The sequence below is a fragment of the Hippopotamus amphibius genome, chromosome 2 (assembly GCF_030028045.1).
Source record: "Hippopotamus amphibius kiboko isolate mHipAmp2 chromosome 2, mHipAmp2.hap2, whole genome shotgun sequence".
Classification (NCBI taxonomy): domain Eukaryota; kingdom Metazoa; phylum Chordata; class Mammalia; order Artiodactyla; family Hippopotamidae; genus Hippopotamus; species Hippopotamus amphibius.
The window spans coordinates 165,462,867-165,480,295 of record NC_080187.1 but is presented as its reverse complement, the minus strand read 5'-3'; the positions used below and the strand labels follow the sequence as shown (position 1 = coordinate 165,480,295).

Here is a 17,429-nt window from a genome sequence, read left to right as displayed (position 1 = left end):
GTAAAAGAATGAAATTAGCACACTTCCTAACACCACATACACAAAAATAAACTCAAAAGGGATTAAAGACCTAAATACAAGGCCAGACACTATAAAACTCCTAGAGGAAAACATAGGCACAACACTCTATGACATACATCAAAGCAAGATCCTTTTGGAACCACCTCCCAGAATAATGGAAATAAAATCAAGAATAAACAAATGGGACCTAATGAAACTTACAAGCTTTTGCATAGCGAAAGAAACCATAAACAAGACAAGAAGGCAACCCTCAGAATGGGAGAAAATACTTGCCAACAAAGCAACGGACAAAGTATTAATCTCCAAAATATACAAGCAGCTCATGCAGCTTAATACCAAAAAAGCAAATAACCCAATCCATAAATGGGCAGAAGACCTAAATAGACAGTTCTCCAAAGAAGACATACAGATGGCCAACAAACACATGAAAAGATGCTCAACATCACTAATCATTAGAGAAATGCAAGTCAAAGCCACAATGAGGTATCACCTCACACCACTCAGAATGGCCATCATCAAAACATCTAGAAACGATAAATGTTGGAGAGGGTGTGGAGAAAAGGGAACTCTCCTGCACTGTTGGTGGGTATGTAAGTTGATACAGCCACTATGGAAAACAGTTTGGAGGTTCCTTAAAAAACTGAAAATAGAACTACCATATGATCCAGTAATCCCACTACTGGGCATATACCCAGAGAAAACCATAATCCAAAAAGAAACATGTACCATAATGTTCACTGCAGCACTATTTACAATAGCCAGGACATGGAAGCAACCTAAATGCCCATCAACAAATGAATGGATAAAGAAGATGTGGCATATATATACAATGGAATATTACTCAGCTATAAAAAGGAATGAAATGGAGCTATATGTAATGAGGTGGATAGACCTAGAGTCTATCATACAGAGTGAAGTAAGCCAGAAAGAGAAAAACAAATACTGTATGCTAACTCACATATACGGAATCTTAAAAAAAAATGGTACTGATGAACCCAGTGACAGGACAAGAATATGGATGCAGATGCAGAGAATGGACTGCAGGACACGGGGTTGGGGGGGCGGGGGGCGAAGGGGAAGCTGGGACACAGTGAGAGAGTAGCATAGACATATTTACACTACCAACTGTAAAATAGATAGCCAGTGGGAAGTTGCTGTATAACAAGGAAGATCAACTCAATGAATGGGTGATGCCTTGGAGGGCAGGGACAGGGAAGGTGGGGGGGAGTCACGGGAGGGAGGGGATATGGGGATATGTGTATAAATACAGCTGATTCACTTTGGTGTACCTCATAAACTAGTATAAGAGTGTAAAGCAATTATATTCCAATAAAGAGCTAAAAAAAAAAATCAGAACTCAGTTTTTCAAAAAGATCAACAAAATTACCTGGACTGACTAAGGAAAAAAAGGACACAAATAACTAAACTCAAAAATGAAAGTGGGGACATTACAACCAATTCTACAGAAATAAAAGTGATTATAATATTACAAACAATTGTACACCAACAAACTGGATAACCTAGAAACACAAAATCCACCAAGACTGAATAATGAAAAAGTAGAAAATCTGGAAAGGCCTATAAATAGTAATTAGATTGAATCAGTAATCAAAATCTCCCAACAAAGAAAACCTCTGCACTGACTGCTTTACTAGTGAATTCTACCAAACATTTAAAGAATTAACACCAATCTTTCTAAAACATATCCAAAAATTTTTAAGGGAATTCCTTAACTCAATGAGGCCAGCATTGCCCCAAAAGCCAAAGCTAGATAAAGACACTGCAAGAAAACCAGTATCTCTTATAAACACTGATGCAAAAACTCTCGACAAAATATTTGTAAATCAAATTCAGCAGCATATTACAAAGATTACAAATCATGATCAAGTGAGATTTATTCCTGGAATGCAAGGATGGTTCAATATAAGAAAATCAATCAATTTAATATACTATACTAACAGAATAAAGGGGAAAAAAAACCTACATGACCATTTCAACTGATGCAAAAAAAGAATGACAAAATTAACACCTTTTTCTTGATTAAAAAAAAACCTCAACAAACTAGGAATAAAACGAAACTCCCACAAAATAATAAAAGCCACTTATGAAAAACTACAACAAACAGCACAGTTAAAGTGGTGAAATGACTGAAAGCCTTCTCTCAAAAATCAGAACAAGGACGACTTCTTGTAACACTCATGTTCAACATAGTACTAGAAGCTGCAAGCAGAGCAATGAGGCAAGAAAAATGAAAGGAATCTAAGTTAAAAAGGAAGAAGTAAAATTATCTGTTTACAGATGATATGATGTTATATGTATAAAACCCAAAAGATTCCATAAAAGTCTGCTACAACTACAAATTCAACAAAATACCAGGACACAGTCAACGCACAAAAAAATCAACAGCATTTCCACACACTATCAATGAACAATCATGAAAGGAAATTATGAAAACAATTTCATTTACAAAAACATCAAAAAGAACAAAATACTTAGTTAACGTAACATTTAAAGAAAGAGATGAAAGACTGGTACAACGAAAATGAAAAATATTGCTGAATGAAATTAAAGACAGAGGGCCTTCCCTGGTGGTCCACTGGTTAAGACTCCAGGCTCCCAATGCAGGGGGCCTGGATTTGATCCCTGGTCCAGGAACTAGATCCCGCATGCTGCAACTAAACATGCTGCACACTGCAGGTAACCAAGATTCCTTGTGTCGCAACTAAGACCCAGCGCAGCCAAATAAATAAATTTTTTTACAAAAAGGAAAGAAAAGAAATTAAAGACAGAAATAAGTGTAAACACACTCCACGTTCATGAACTGGAAGACTTACTACTATTAAAATATCAATACTACTCAACTAATCTACAGATTCAGCGTAATCCCTATCAAAACCCCAGTGACATTTCTTTTCTTTTTTTCTTTTGGCCATGTTGCACAGCTTGTGGGATCTTAGTTCCCTGACTAGGGCCTGAACCTGGGGCCCTGGCGGTGGAAGCACTGAGTCCTAATCACTGGACCACCAGGGAATTTCCTCCAGTGACTTCTCTTACAGAAATAGAAAAATCCATCCTAAAATTTACATGGAACCTCAAAGAACCCCCAAAGAGCAAAAACAATCTTGAAAAAGAACAAAGGTGGAGGCCTCACACTTCCTGACTTCAAAACATATTACAAAGCAAAAGTAATCAATATAGTATGTTACGCACAGAAAGACAGATGTATAGAACAATGGAACAGAACAGAGAAACCAGAAATAAACACTATATATAATGATCAAATTATCTTTGACAAGGGTGCCAAGACTATACAAGTCTCTTCAACAAATGGTACTGGGAAAACTGAATATCTACATGCAAAAGAATCAAGTTGAATCCATTACCTAACACCATATACAAAAATTAACTCAAAAGGGATCAAAGACCTGAACATAAGACCTAAACATATAAAACCACAAGAAAACATAGGACAAAAGCTTCACAATAGTGAATTTGGCAATCACTTCTTGGATATGATACCAAAGACATGGGTAACAAAAGGAAAAACAGACAAGATGGACTTGATGAAAATTTAAAACTCCTGTACATAAACAGACACTATCAACACAGTGAAAAAGCAACCTATGAAATGGCAGAAAATATCTGCAAATCATGTATCTGATAAGAGATTAATATCCAGATTATACAGAAAATCCTACAACTGGACAACAAAAAAGCCCTGATTCAAAAATGGGCAAAGCACTTAAAGAGATTTTTCCAAAGAAGATAAACATATAACCAACAAGCAAATGAAAAGACACTCAACATCACTAATCACTAGGGAATGAGGAAATAAACCCCAAAACCACAATGAGATAGCACCCTCATTAGGATGGCTATTAAAACACACACACAGGGACTTCCCTGGTGGCACAGTGGTTAAGAATCTGCCTGCCAATGCAGGGGACATAGGTTTGAGCCCTGGTCCAGGAAGATCCCACATGCCATGGAGCAACTAAGCCCGTGTGCCACAACTACTGAACCTGCACTCTAGAGCCTGCAAGCCACGACTATTGAGCTCATGTGCCAGAACTACTGAAGCTCGTGTGTGCCAAGAGCCAGTCCTCCACAATAAGAGAAGCCACCGCAATGAGAAGCCTGTGCACCAAAACAAAGAGTAGCCCCCACTCAACTGAGAAAGCCCACACGCAGCAACGAAGACCCAAAACAGCCAATAAATAAATAAAATAAATTACACACACACACACACACAGCCCAGTAAACAAGTGTTGGTGAGGATTTAAAGAATGTGGAAACCTTACATATTGTTGGTGCGAATGTAAAATGGTACAACCACTGTGTAAAACAGAATGGCAGTTACTCAAAAAATTAAAAATAGAATTACCACATGGCCCAGCAATTCCACTCCTGGGTATATACCCCCAAAGAATTGACAGCCTGCACTATTTGTACACTCACGTTAATGGCAGCACTACTTGCAACAGCTAAAACCTAGAAGCAACCCAAGTTTCCACCAGCAGATGAATGGATTAGTTCAAAGAGAAAATAGTTATAAACATGGTACGAGTAGATATTAATTATACGATATCAATAATCACTTTAAATGTGAATTTAAAGCAAATTAAAAGAAAGACACTGTCACAGTGGATTAACAAACAACCCAACTATAGCTTGTCTATAAGAAACCCACTTTAAATATAAACACACAGATTAAAAAGGAAAGGGATGGAAGAAGATAAATCATGCTAACACTAATCAAAAGAAAGCTGGAACAGCTACATTAATTTCCGACAAAGCAGACTTCAGACCAAGGAAAATTATTAGGGATAAAGAGAAACACTGCATAATGATGAAGAGGTCAATTAGCCAAGAAGGCAGAACAATCCTTAACATGAATGCAACTAACAACAGTGTGTCAAAATATATAAGATAAAAACTCATAGAGCTGTGTGCCAGAAGTAGACTAAGCCATCACTACAGCTGAAGACTTCAACACCCCTCTATCAATAACTAACAGATTCAGTATACAGAAAACCAGAAAACTGACATCTTTAGAATACACACTCTTCTCAAGGTCCCATGGAACATTCATCAAGACAAGCCACATTCTGGACCAGAAAACACACTTTTTGCAAATACAAAAAACTAGAAATCATACAAATGTGCTCTCCACTCTGACAGTTTTTTTAATTGGCTTTAAATTCACTTTTAAAGCAATTATTGATATAGTTGGATTAATATCTACCATGTTTGTAACTGTTTGCTATTTGTTGCACTTGTTCTGTTTCTTCATTATTCCCTTTTTGTATCCTTTGTAATTTTATATTATTCCATTTGTATGTGCTCTCGGACCACAAGGGAAATAAACTACTAATCAGTAAAAGAAAGATAGTTAGAAAATCTCAAAATTCATGGAGATTAAACAACATACTCAATTAATATATGAGTCAACAAAGAATCAGGAAAAATTTGTAAGTATTTTTAACTAAAGAAAACAAAAGTAAAATATCAAAATTTGTGGAATGTAGAAAAAGTAGTGCTTATGGGGAAACTGACACCAGTCAATGCATATATTAGAAAAGACCTAAAATCAACAGTTTAGCTTCCATTTTAGGCAAGCAGAGAAACAACAGCATTATAAACTTACAGCAAGCAGAAGAAAATATTAAAATTAGAGCAGAAACCAATAAAATTGGAAATATACCAATAAACAATGAAATAAGATTCTTTGAAAAGCTCAATTACATTGATTAACTTCTTAGCCAAGCTAACCAAGAAAAGACAGAAAATACAAATTAATATCAGAAACAAAAGAACATGACTACTGATCACAAGGACACTGAATAGATAATAAAGGAATAGTAGGAACTCTATGCCCACAAACTTGATCATTTGCATGAAACTGAACAATTTCATGGAAGATAATCTACCAAAATTCAAGTAGGAGAAATAGATTGTGTGAATAGGGCTGTATCTATTCATACTAAAGAAATTAAATCAATAACCTTCCATATCAGAAGGAACCAGGCCCAGCTGGGTTCAATGGTGAACTCTACCAAACATTTAGGAAAGAAATCATACCAATTTTCTATAATTATTCTAGGCAACAGAAGCAGAGGGTCCACTTGCTAACTCATTCAATAAAGCCAGCATTACCCTACTATCAAAACCAGACAGATGGCACAAGAAAGGAAAACTACTGATCAATTCTCTCTCATGAACACAGATGCAAAAACCCTAAAAAAATATTAGTGAATTGAATCCAACAATACATACAAAGAATTACATAAAGTGGGATTTATTTCAGGTATGTAAGGCTGGTTTAACATTTGAAAATCTATGTTATCTATCATTAATTGGCTAAACATATTAAAGTAGAAAAATAATATGACCATATTAACAGATGCAGAAAAAGCATCCAATAAAACCACTCGTTCATGACAAAAACTCTCAGCAAACTAGGAATACGGGGAAACTTCTGCAGTTGATAAGATCATCTACCAAAAACCTACAGCTCAATATCCTATTTAATGGTAAGAAACTAGATGCTTTCCCTCCTAAGATAAGGAACAAGAAAAGGCTATGCCCTTTCACCACTCTTATTCAACATCATACTCAAAGTCCTAGCTAATACAGTAGACAAGAGAAGAACATTTTAATTGGAACTAGACAAAGAAGACAAGCACAGTCCCTGATCAAGGATGATATGCAAATTCATGAAGTATTCCATTTTTTTAAAAAAGAAAAATTCAAAGAAAACAGATTGAGAAGGGAAAAATAAGACTGTTTGCAGATGAAACGACTGTCTATGAAGAAAATTCTAAAGCATTAACAAAAAAACTCTTGAATCCAATAAGCGATTATAGGAAGGTTAGAGGATACAAAATTAAGACAAAAATTAACTGCTTTCCTGTTATATAACAGCAATGAACAACTGGAATTTGAAAACTGAAACTGAAAACACAATTCCATTTATATTAGCACTTTAAAAAATGTAGGTATAAATCTAACAAAAAAGACGCACAGGGATCTCTTTGAGGAAAACTACAAAAAGCTAATGAAAAACCTAAATAAATGGAGAGATATTCCATGTACATGGATAGGAAGAGTCAATAATTTGAGATGTCAAGTCTTCCCAATGTGATCTGTAGATTCAATGCAATCCCAAGAAAATCCCCCATCAAGTTATTTTGTGGATATTGACAAACTGATTCCAAACTTTATATGGAAAGGCAAAAGGCCCAGAATTACCAACACAATGCAGAACAACAAAGTCAGAAGACTGACACTCTCTGACTTCTAGACTTACACTCTATCTATATACATAAATGAGTACATATATATAGTTATATGTACATTATATGTGTATATACATATATCAATAATTATATACTAATATATAATATGCTAAATGTATAATATAAAAGTATAAAATTTCTAGAGGATACACGGGAGAAAACTGAGGTTATCTTGAGCTTGATAACTTTTTAAATACAAAAACCAAAAACATGATGCATGAAAAAAAACTAACACTTCATTAAAAATTGAAAACACTTATGCTCTGCAAAAGACACTATAAAGAAAATAAAAAGACATGCCACATACTGGGAGAAAGTATTTTCAAAATACATGTCTGATAAAAGACTAGTATCCAACATACACAAAAAAATTCTTAAAACAATTCTTATTCACAACCAACTCTTATGAACAATCCAATTTGTAAAAGCACAAATGATCTGAACAGACACTTTATCAGAGAAGTTATAAAGACTGCAAATAAATTCCATATCACCGTCATTAGGAATATGAAAATTAGAAAGAGATACCACTACACATCCAGGAGGATGGCTGAAATCCAAAACACTGGCCAGGATGAGACGCAACAACAAACTCTCATTCATTGCTGATGGGAATGCAAAAGTGGTACAGCCACTTTAGAAGAACGTTTGGCAGTTTATCACAAACTAAACATACTCTTACAGTAAGATATGGTAATCATACTCCTTGGTACCTATCTAAATTAGCTGAAAACCTGTGTCTACACAGAAATCTGAACATGAATGTTTGTAGCTGCTTTATTCATAATTGCCAAAACTTGGAATCAATCAAGATACCCTTCAATAGGTAAATAAACACTCTGGTACATCCATACAGGGAATACTATTCACCAGCAAAGAGAAATGAGCTATCAAGCCAAGAAAAGACATGGAGGAATCATAAATGCATATTCCTAAGTGAAATAAGCCAGTCTAAAAGCCTATGCACTGCATAATTCCAACCATATGACATTCCAGAAAAGGGGAAACTACAGAGGCAGCAAAAAGAGCAGTGGTTGGGTAAGGAAAAAGATGACCAGTAGAAGCACAGGAAATTTTTAGAAATGGTGAAACTGTTCTATATGGTACTATAATGATAAATCCATGACACTATGTATTTATCAAAACCCATAAACAAGTACAACATAGAATGAACTTTAAACTAAGGACAAACAACAACAACAACAACAATAATAATAATGTAGCAGAACCGGTTAACTGTAGCAAATGTACCACATTATTGCAAGATGATAATAACAAAGGAAAACTGGAGGGGAGGCAGGCAGCAGTGCCACAGCACACATGGGAGCTCTGTCCTATCTGCTCAATTTTTCTGTGAATCTAAAACTGTTCAAAATAAAGTATTGATTAACAAATGTTGGTGAGGATGTGGAGAAATTGGGATTCTTGTGCACAGCTGGTGGGATTATAATATGATGCAACCATAACGTAAAACAGTATGGGGGTTGCTCAAAAAATTAAAAATGTAACCACCATATAATCTAGCAATTCCACTTCTAGGTATATATCCAAAAAACCCCTGAAAGCATGATGTCAAAAAGATACTGCACATCCATATTGACAGCCAGCCTATTCACTATATAGCCAAGAGGTAAAAGCAATACCACTGTCCATCAACTGATGAACAGATAAACAAAATGTGGTATACACAAAAATATTATTCAGCCTTATAAAAAGGTGGGAAAATCTATCACATGCTACATGAATGAACTTTCAGGACATGCTGTGTAAATGAGAAAGTCACAAAAAGACTATATGTAATTCCACTTTTATGAGGTATCTAAAGTGGTCAAATTGATAGAAACAGAAAGTAGAGAGGAATTCCCTGGCAGTCCAGAGTTTAGGACTCCTCTCTTTCACTGCCAAGAACGATGGTTCCATCCTTGGTTGGGGAATTAAGATCCCACAAGCTGTGCGGCAAGGAGGGGGAAAAAAAAGGCAGGATAGGATTAAGATGGCAGGGTAGGAGGACGAGCGCTCACTCCCTCTTGCAAGAGCACCGGAATTACAACTAATTGCTGAACAATCATCGACAGAAAGACACTGGAACTCACCAAAAAAGACACCCCACATCCAGAGACAAAGGAGAAGCCGCAATGAGATGGAAGGAGGGGTGCAATCGCATTAAAATCAAATCCCATAAATGTTGGGTGGGTGACTCACAAACTGGAGAACAGTTATACTGCAGAAGTCCACCCGCTAAAGTGAGGGTTCTGAGCCCCACGTCAGGCTTCCCAACCTGGCGTCCAGCAACGGGAGGAGGAATCCCCAGAGAATCATACTCTGAAAGCCAGCGGGATTTGATTGCAGGACCTCCACAGGACTGGGGGAAACAGAGACTCCACTCTTGGAAGGCACACAAAAAAATGTGCTCACCAGGACCCAGGGGGAAGGAGCAGTGACCCCATAGGAGACTGAACCAGACCTACCTGCTGGTGTTGGAGGGTTGTCTGCAGGGGTGGAGGGCAGCTGTGGCTCACCTAGGAGACACGGGCACTGGCAGCAGGGGTTCCGGGAAGTGCTCATTGGCATGAGCCCTCCCAGAGTCTGCCATTAGCCCCACCAAAGAGCCTGTAAGCTCCAGTACTAGGTAGCCTCAGGCCAAACAACCAACAAAGTGGGAACACAGGCCCACACATTGGCAGACAAGCAGATTAAAGTTTTACTGAGCTCCGCCCACCAAATCAGATTAAAGCCTTACTGAGCTCTGCCCACCCAGCCCTACCCACCATCAGTCCTTCCCATCAGGAAGCATGCACGAGCCTCCTAGATAGCTTCCTCCACAAGAGGGCAGACAGCAGTATCAAGCAGTATCAGCAGTATTTCGTCTTGTGGAACTGAAAACCACAGCCACAGAAAGATTGAGAAAATGAAAAAACAGAGGACTTTGTACCAGATGAAGGGACAGGATAAAGCCCCAGAAAAACAACTAAATGAAGAGGAGATAGGCACCCTTCCAGAAAAAGAATTCAGAATAATGATGGTGAAGATGATCCAGGACTTTGAAAAAAGGCTGGATGCAAAGATTGAAAAGTTTACCAAAGACCTAGAAGAATTAAAGAACAAACAAACAGAGATATGCAACACAATAACTGAAATGAAAAATACACTAGAAGGAACCAATAGCAGATTAACTGAGGCAGAAGGGCGAATAAGTGACGTGGAAGACAGAATGGTGATAATCACTGATGCGGAAAAGAACAAGGAAAAAAGAATGAAAAGAACTGAAGACAGCATAAGAGACCACTGGGACAATGTTAAACACACCAACAATCGCATTATAGGGGTCCCAGAAGGAGACGAGAGAGAGAAAGGACCTGAGAAAATACTGGAAGAGATTATAGTTGAAAACTTCCCTAACATGGGAAAGGAAATAGCTACCCAGTGCAGGAAGCGCAGAGTCCCAGGCAGGATAAACCCAAGGAGAAACACACCAAGACATATAGTAGTCAAAGTGACAAAAATTAAAGACAGAGAAATGTTATTAAAAGCAACAAGGGAAAAACAACAAATAACATACAAGGGAACTCCCATCAGGGTAACAGCTGATTTCTCAGCAGAAACTCTGCAAGCCAGAAGGGAGTGGCATGATATATTTCAAGTGATGAAAGGGAAGAACCTACAACCAAGAATACTCTACCCAGCAAGAATCTCATTCAGATTCGATGGAGAAATCAGAAGCTTTACAGACAGGCAACAGGTAAGAGAATTTAGCACCACCAAACCAGCCCTACAACAAATGCTAAAGAAACTTCTCTAGGCAGGAAACAGAAGAGAAGAAAAGGACCTACAAAAACAAAAACAAAACAATTAAGAAAATGGTAATAGGAACATACATATCAATAATGACCTTGAATGTAAATGGACTAAATGCACCAACCAAAAGACACAGACTGGCTGAATGGATACAAAAACAAGACCCATGTATATGCTGTCTCCAAGAGACCCACTTCAGACCTAGGCACACATACAGACTGAAAGTGAGGGGATGGAAAAATAGTCCATGCAAATGGAAATCAAAAGAAAGCTGGAGTAGCAATACTCATATCAGATAAAATAGACTTTAAAATAAAAAATGTCACAACAGACAAGAAAGGACATTACATAAAGATCAAGGGATCCATCCAAGAAGAGGAGATAACAATTATACATATATATGCACCCAATATAGGAGCACCTCAATACATAAGGCAAATGCTAACAACTATGAAAGAGAAAATGCAAGGCAGAAATAGAGACACAAGTGTAGAGAACAAACACATGGACACCAAGTGGGGAAAGCGGGGAGGGTTGGGGGGGAATGAATTGGGAGATTGGGATACCAAATTGTACACTCTAAATATATGCTGTTTATTGTCTGTTTAACACACACACACAAAAGGCAGAATGCTGCTTACAAGGTGGGGAGGAAGAAGAATAGAGAAATTGTTGTTTAATGTGTTTAATATTTCAGATTTCCAAGGTTAAAAATTCTGGAGATTTATTTCACAACAATGTGAGTATACCTGACTAAACTGTACACGTAAACACAGGTAAGATGATAAATATTATGTTTTTAGCACAAATTTTAAATAGTATTTTTTAAAAGTCTTTCTTTAAAAAGGCAAACCAGATGGAAGAAATTTGCAAAACATATACCTGAGAATGGGCTTATATATATATATATATATATATATATATATATATATATAAAATACATAATTCCTAACTGCTCTGCCAAAAGGCATACAACTTAATAAAAAACAAAACAAAAAAACCCCAGCCTGATAGAAATATTTTGTTGGGACTTCCCTGGTGGCGCAGTGTTAAGAATCCACCTGCCAATGCAGGGGACACAGGTTCGAGCCCTGGTCCAGGAAGATCCTACAAGCCCTGCACCACAACTACTAAGCCTGTGCTCTAGAGCCCACCAGCCACAACTACTGGAGCCTGTGCACCTAGAGCCTGTGGTCCGCAACAAGAGCAGCCACTGCAATGAGAAGCCCAAGCACCACAATGAAGAGTAGACCCTGCTCACCACAACTAGAGAAAGCCTGTGCATAGCAACGAAGACCCAATCCATAAATAAATTTTAAAAATATTTTGTAAAAAGACTGACCATACTAAGTCACAAGATACTGAAACGGCCACTCAGGATATGAAACAGTCCTCAACCTCATTAGTATTCAGAGAAATACAAATTAAAAATACAATAAACACATCACCAGGTTGGCTAAAAATTTTTTAACCTGACAATATTATTTGTTAAGGAAGATGTAAATCACCAGAAACTCTCATAAATGACTTATGGGACCATAAAATGGTATAGCCTCTTGGGAAGTTTTGCATTATTTATTAAAGTTGAAGATATAAATACATCAAAATCATATATCCCTAGCTACGTACCCAGGGAAATGCATGTACGTATGTGCATACCAGAGAAATACAAAAAATGGTCATGGGAATCTTTTACAACAGCCAAAACCTGCAAACAATCTAAATATCCATCAGATCAGAAAGTAGATAAACTGTGGTACATCAGTACAATGAAATACTATCGAGCAAAGTAAACGAACAAATTAAAGCTATGCACAACAAAGATGAACCAACGTAACACTGAGGGAAAAAACAAGATGTGAAAGACAACATTCTATAGAATTCACTTACATATATAAAGATCACTATCAGGCAAAACTAAACTAATACATTTAAGCAATGCACACTTAGTAACATTAAAAAAAAGGCAAGGAAATGATTACACAAAAAGTCAGGATAGTGGTTATCTCTATGAGGGAAGGAGGCAGTGGTGATTTGGAAGGGTCAAGTTTAAGGCTTCTAGTGTGGGAAGACATTCAGAAGTCTTTCTGAAACCTTGTAAATGTTACTAAAAGTAATTAAAGTATGTGGGCCAAGTGACTGGATGCAGAATGTCCTGCTTGAGCAGTGGAGGAACTAAGGGTGCTAGGCGTGGAGACTATGGGGGCATAGGCTACCATGGAAACAGAACATTGACCCTCTCTGGGGGCGCAGCCCCTTTCTCACTTGCACACCTCATATCACCCTGTTTGGCCCTGGAGGATGGCTGGTTAGCCAGAGACAGGTAAGATTCCTCAGGGGAGGAACAACCTAAGACAGGCACAGTCGCAGAGGGGCCAACAGGGGTGGGGCACAGACCCCCAATATCTGAGAGAGGTCTCCTGCCCCCAGGGCTGTTTTGCTCTCCAGGCCCAGCTCAAATCCACACCTGCTCAACTCGGACCCAGGAAGCAAACAAAGATAATTGCCTCAGTCATGTGAGGCCTTTGATTGTTTATGGGTGTAACCTGAGAATGTTAGCCGAAGAACTCAATAAAAGCAACCTGGGATGAGTCAGCAGGGCTCTTGACCCGAGAGGTCTTGAGCCCCCCGTCCCACTTTTCTCTTCAGTCTGTGTCTGTGTCTTCTTCAAGCTTGTGGCACCTGTCACTCACCTCGAGTCACCAAGCTGGTCTCGGCATTCTAGGGTGCTGGCAGCGCTCTATTTTTTGGCCTCTTCAAGAATGATATCATGATTGTCCTCTTTATAATAACTGCTAACCTGTGCAATTATATTTTATACACTTCTTTATATAAATTATATTTCACAATTTTTAAAAATTAAAAAAATTAATCTCACTCAACAGATTTAAGAAGTATATTTTATTATGAGGATAATGTCAAAGACATAGGTCCTTTAGTCAAGAGGAGAAAAAGGTTCAAGAATGGAATATGTGGTAACTTCTATTAAATCAAAAATTCTGGAAACTCCAGCTCTTGTGTCTTTCCCCTCAGAACTAAGACCCAGAGAGACTGTGGCTCTGCTCAGGGAGAAAGCAAGAAATAAAATGTTTCAGTCCGGTATCTTTTTGCTATTGTGTGCAATGTAATTGTGTACATTTAAAATTTTTATAGATATGTTTCGATTGGTTTCTGTTCAGCATTTTAAATTCAAAAATGAAACAATCAGTTAACATATTTGTTGTATTATAATCAGAAACAGGTTTGCTCTCTCAGAAGTATCTACAGCCATATGACATTGCTGTCTGTCAGTATCTGGTGAAGTTTTAAGAAATGTCAGAGTCTTGAAATTATATCTTTGTAATATTAATATTGACTTTGATATGGAAATAAAGAATATTTTCTTCCCAAAAAAAAAAAAAAAAAAAAAAGAATGGAACATGTAGTAACTTCAATAAAGGATAAACTTTTAAAGAACCATAAATTTTCATTTTTTTATTTGCCAGTCAACTAATTTTAATGTTTTTAATTATTTGACTTCAAAAGTATAAAAGTGAGTAGATAATTAACTTGAAAACTTGTTTGTAAGGCATAAACTTTTTTATAAATTTGTTTCCATATTCAATCTCAGTTAATTCAGAGTAACAAAACTTTAAGATAACTTTTCTTTCTCTGAATATAGATAAAAGTACCCATTAGGGCTGTATTTTATCACTTGAGTTACTCAACAATTGGTATGTGATTATCACATGAGAATCTTAAAAAAAAAAAAAAAAAATTGACATTGACAGCAGAGCAACTGTGTTTTTCTACTTGCAAGACCACTAGAGGTCACCAGTACAAAACATCCAACATAGATTCAGCTAATACTATCAACCTAAAGTATTTCACGATTACTGTAGTTTCCAATATTTCTAAAATAAGGACATTTTGCTTAAAACAAATAAATTACGTAACAGAATATGTTTTATTGTTAAGATTCTTCTTATTTAAACAAAATTTAAACTGAATGCAAACACTGAATATAGGTGATTTTATCTAATGATTTTAAAACATCCTTTAGAACTCATTTAAAAAACAAATATTTAGAAACTACATCATCACTAAGGAGCAAACTAACATATAAGGAATTTTAAAAGACAGTGTTAAATACTTCAGATTTGGAAGCAAATCAAAGACAAAATCAGGTTATAGCAACTACAAATAAATTCATATTATTACTATTTAAAATAGTAGCCTCTCAACAAATGTTAGTACTCTCTCCCCTTAAGGAGCAACTCAAATTATACAGGTGATTCTATTCTAAACACTTAAATATTTGAGGTTAAGCAAGGTTAAACTGTAAATAATTTAAGGTATAAGTATAGGGTCACCTAACCCATGGAATTTTATATGAAACGTAAAATACAAGAAAAATTCATAACACACAGAAGTTTCAAAAACTAGCTGAATATCAGAAATTATCAAGGTTAGATTTCACACAAAAACACACCAAGCTTTATAATTCAGTGTGTTGAGGAACTGCAACTGCACAGAAATTTCTGTATAACCATCTGGTAATACAAGCAGTCAGTTCTCCACTTAACAAGGTACACTCAAAAAGTATACTGTCTTTTCACGAAGAATAAACAAAAAAGAGTGTTTGTAATAACCTGTAAGATTTTTCACAAAAATAACATTTTCCAATTTTATATATAGCTAACAATTACAGGGAAAAGAGAAACACAAAATACTAAGATTTCCAGAGGCAAATAAAACCTGTATTTTATTTTTATCTCTGCTATTGATAATAGAGTCTAAGACAAAATTTAATAGGAACACCACAACCATTCTCTGAAAGCCCAATGTAATTTTACATGGTAGTAGCTGGTTTAAAGCATAAGAGATTTTCAATTTTTAACTATCAAATCTGTATTTCAGGGCTTCCTAGGTGGCGCAGTGGTTAAGAATCCGCCTGCCAATGCAGAGGTCACGGGTTCGATCCCAGCTCCAGGAAGATCCCACATGCCGCGGAGCAACTAAGCCCGTGTGCCAAAAAAAAAAAAAAAAAAAAAATCTGTATTTCAATAAGTTCTCATTTATCTGGCATTTGAAAACATAAAGCTCCAGGTATAAGCCCATTTTCTAATAGAAGAATTTACCCCTTCAATGTATAAAGCTATAAACCATTTTAATGGACTTTCTAAAAACACATGTTTAGGGAACTCCCTGGTGGTCAAATGATTAGGACTGACACTTTCACTGGCATGGCCCAAGTTCAAACCCTGATCGGGGAACTAAGATCCTGCAAGCCATGTGGCAAAGCCCAAAAAATAACTAAACAAATAAAATTTTAAAAATAAAAAAAATTTTTAAATAGAAAAAACGTTTAGTGACATCTTGACCAAGTTTACAATCTGTTTAAATCACATCAATACAAATTCATAAAAACACCAGAATATTGCAAAAGCCAGTAACATGGTATTAACAGCACTGATTTAGAATCTGCAGAATAATAATAGATTGACACATCCCCCTGGCTGTACAGAACCATTTCTTATTGGTATGCTTCAACCAACTTTTTAAGAGTTTTCCCACTCTCTTGGTCAAATTTGTTTTCTATACTACTGAGGTACTGGCAACAAGCTTCCTTCTTCTCTCATTCTATTTTGTACCAGACTAGGAAACCATAAGAATAAATGGACTCCACTCATCTAACATATTTTACTACTATTTATGCATCTTTGAAAAGAGAATGAAATTCTTTTAAGGATATGGCTGGGTATAAATTTTTAAAAAACTAAGTGGGAAACGCTTCTATATAAGTGACATTCAGCTTTTATTGTTTGCTTCATTGTTTTCTGCTAACAAGATTGATTCTTTGGGGAAGCCAGTAACAAAACAATGTTGACTTAAATGAAAGCCTATGGTTCTAACATAAAACAGCAAAATGGCTTTTACATGACTACGATTAGAGGGGAAAAAGCCACATTTTTTTCTTGTTATTACTGTAGGGCAAACTTGTTCTCAAGACTGGTATGTTTCTTGAAACCATTTTTTTTTACCCCCAAGAAATATTTCTAATTTTATAATAAAAGTAAGTAATTACAAATAATAAAAATAATTTTACAAACAAGTTTTTAAGAGCAACAATTTATTATTCTTCCTCTTAAAGTACATTTAGTATTCAATTAAGGCAACACTGATCACGTAAGTTATTTAAAATCATTACAAATGTTGAGATTGCTAATGTGAGGAAAAGACTGAGCTGTGTAGTATGATTCTCACCAGTAGGGGTCCACATTCCTTTACCAAAACCCTTTAGGCCAGACATATTCTGGAAATTATTACTAAAAT

At 36.3% G+C, this 17,429-nt stretch overlaps 1 protein-coding gene and 1 pseudogene across 3 annotated transcripts in view; one reads left to right on the top strand and one right to left on the bottom strand.

Annotated features, from left to right (window-relative positions):
• STRN3 (striatin 3) overlaps positions 1-17,429 on the bottom strand; it is a 122,900-nt gene that overhangs the window by 62,519 nt on the left and 42,952 nt on the right. The window lies entirely within an intron of this gene.
• LOC130847324 (U6 spliceosomal RNA) lies at positions 6,642-6,757 on the top strand (annotated as a pseudogene).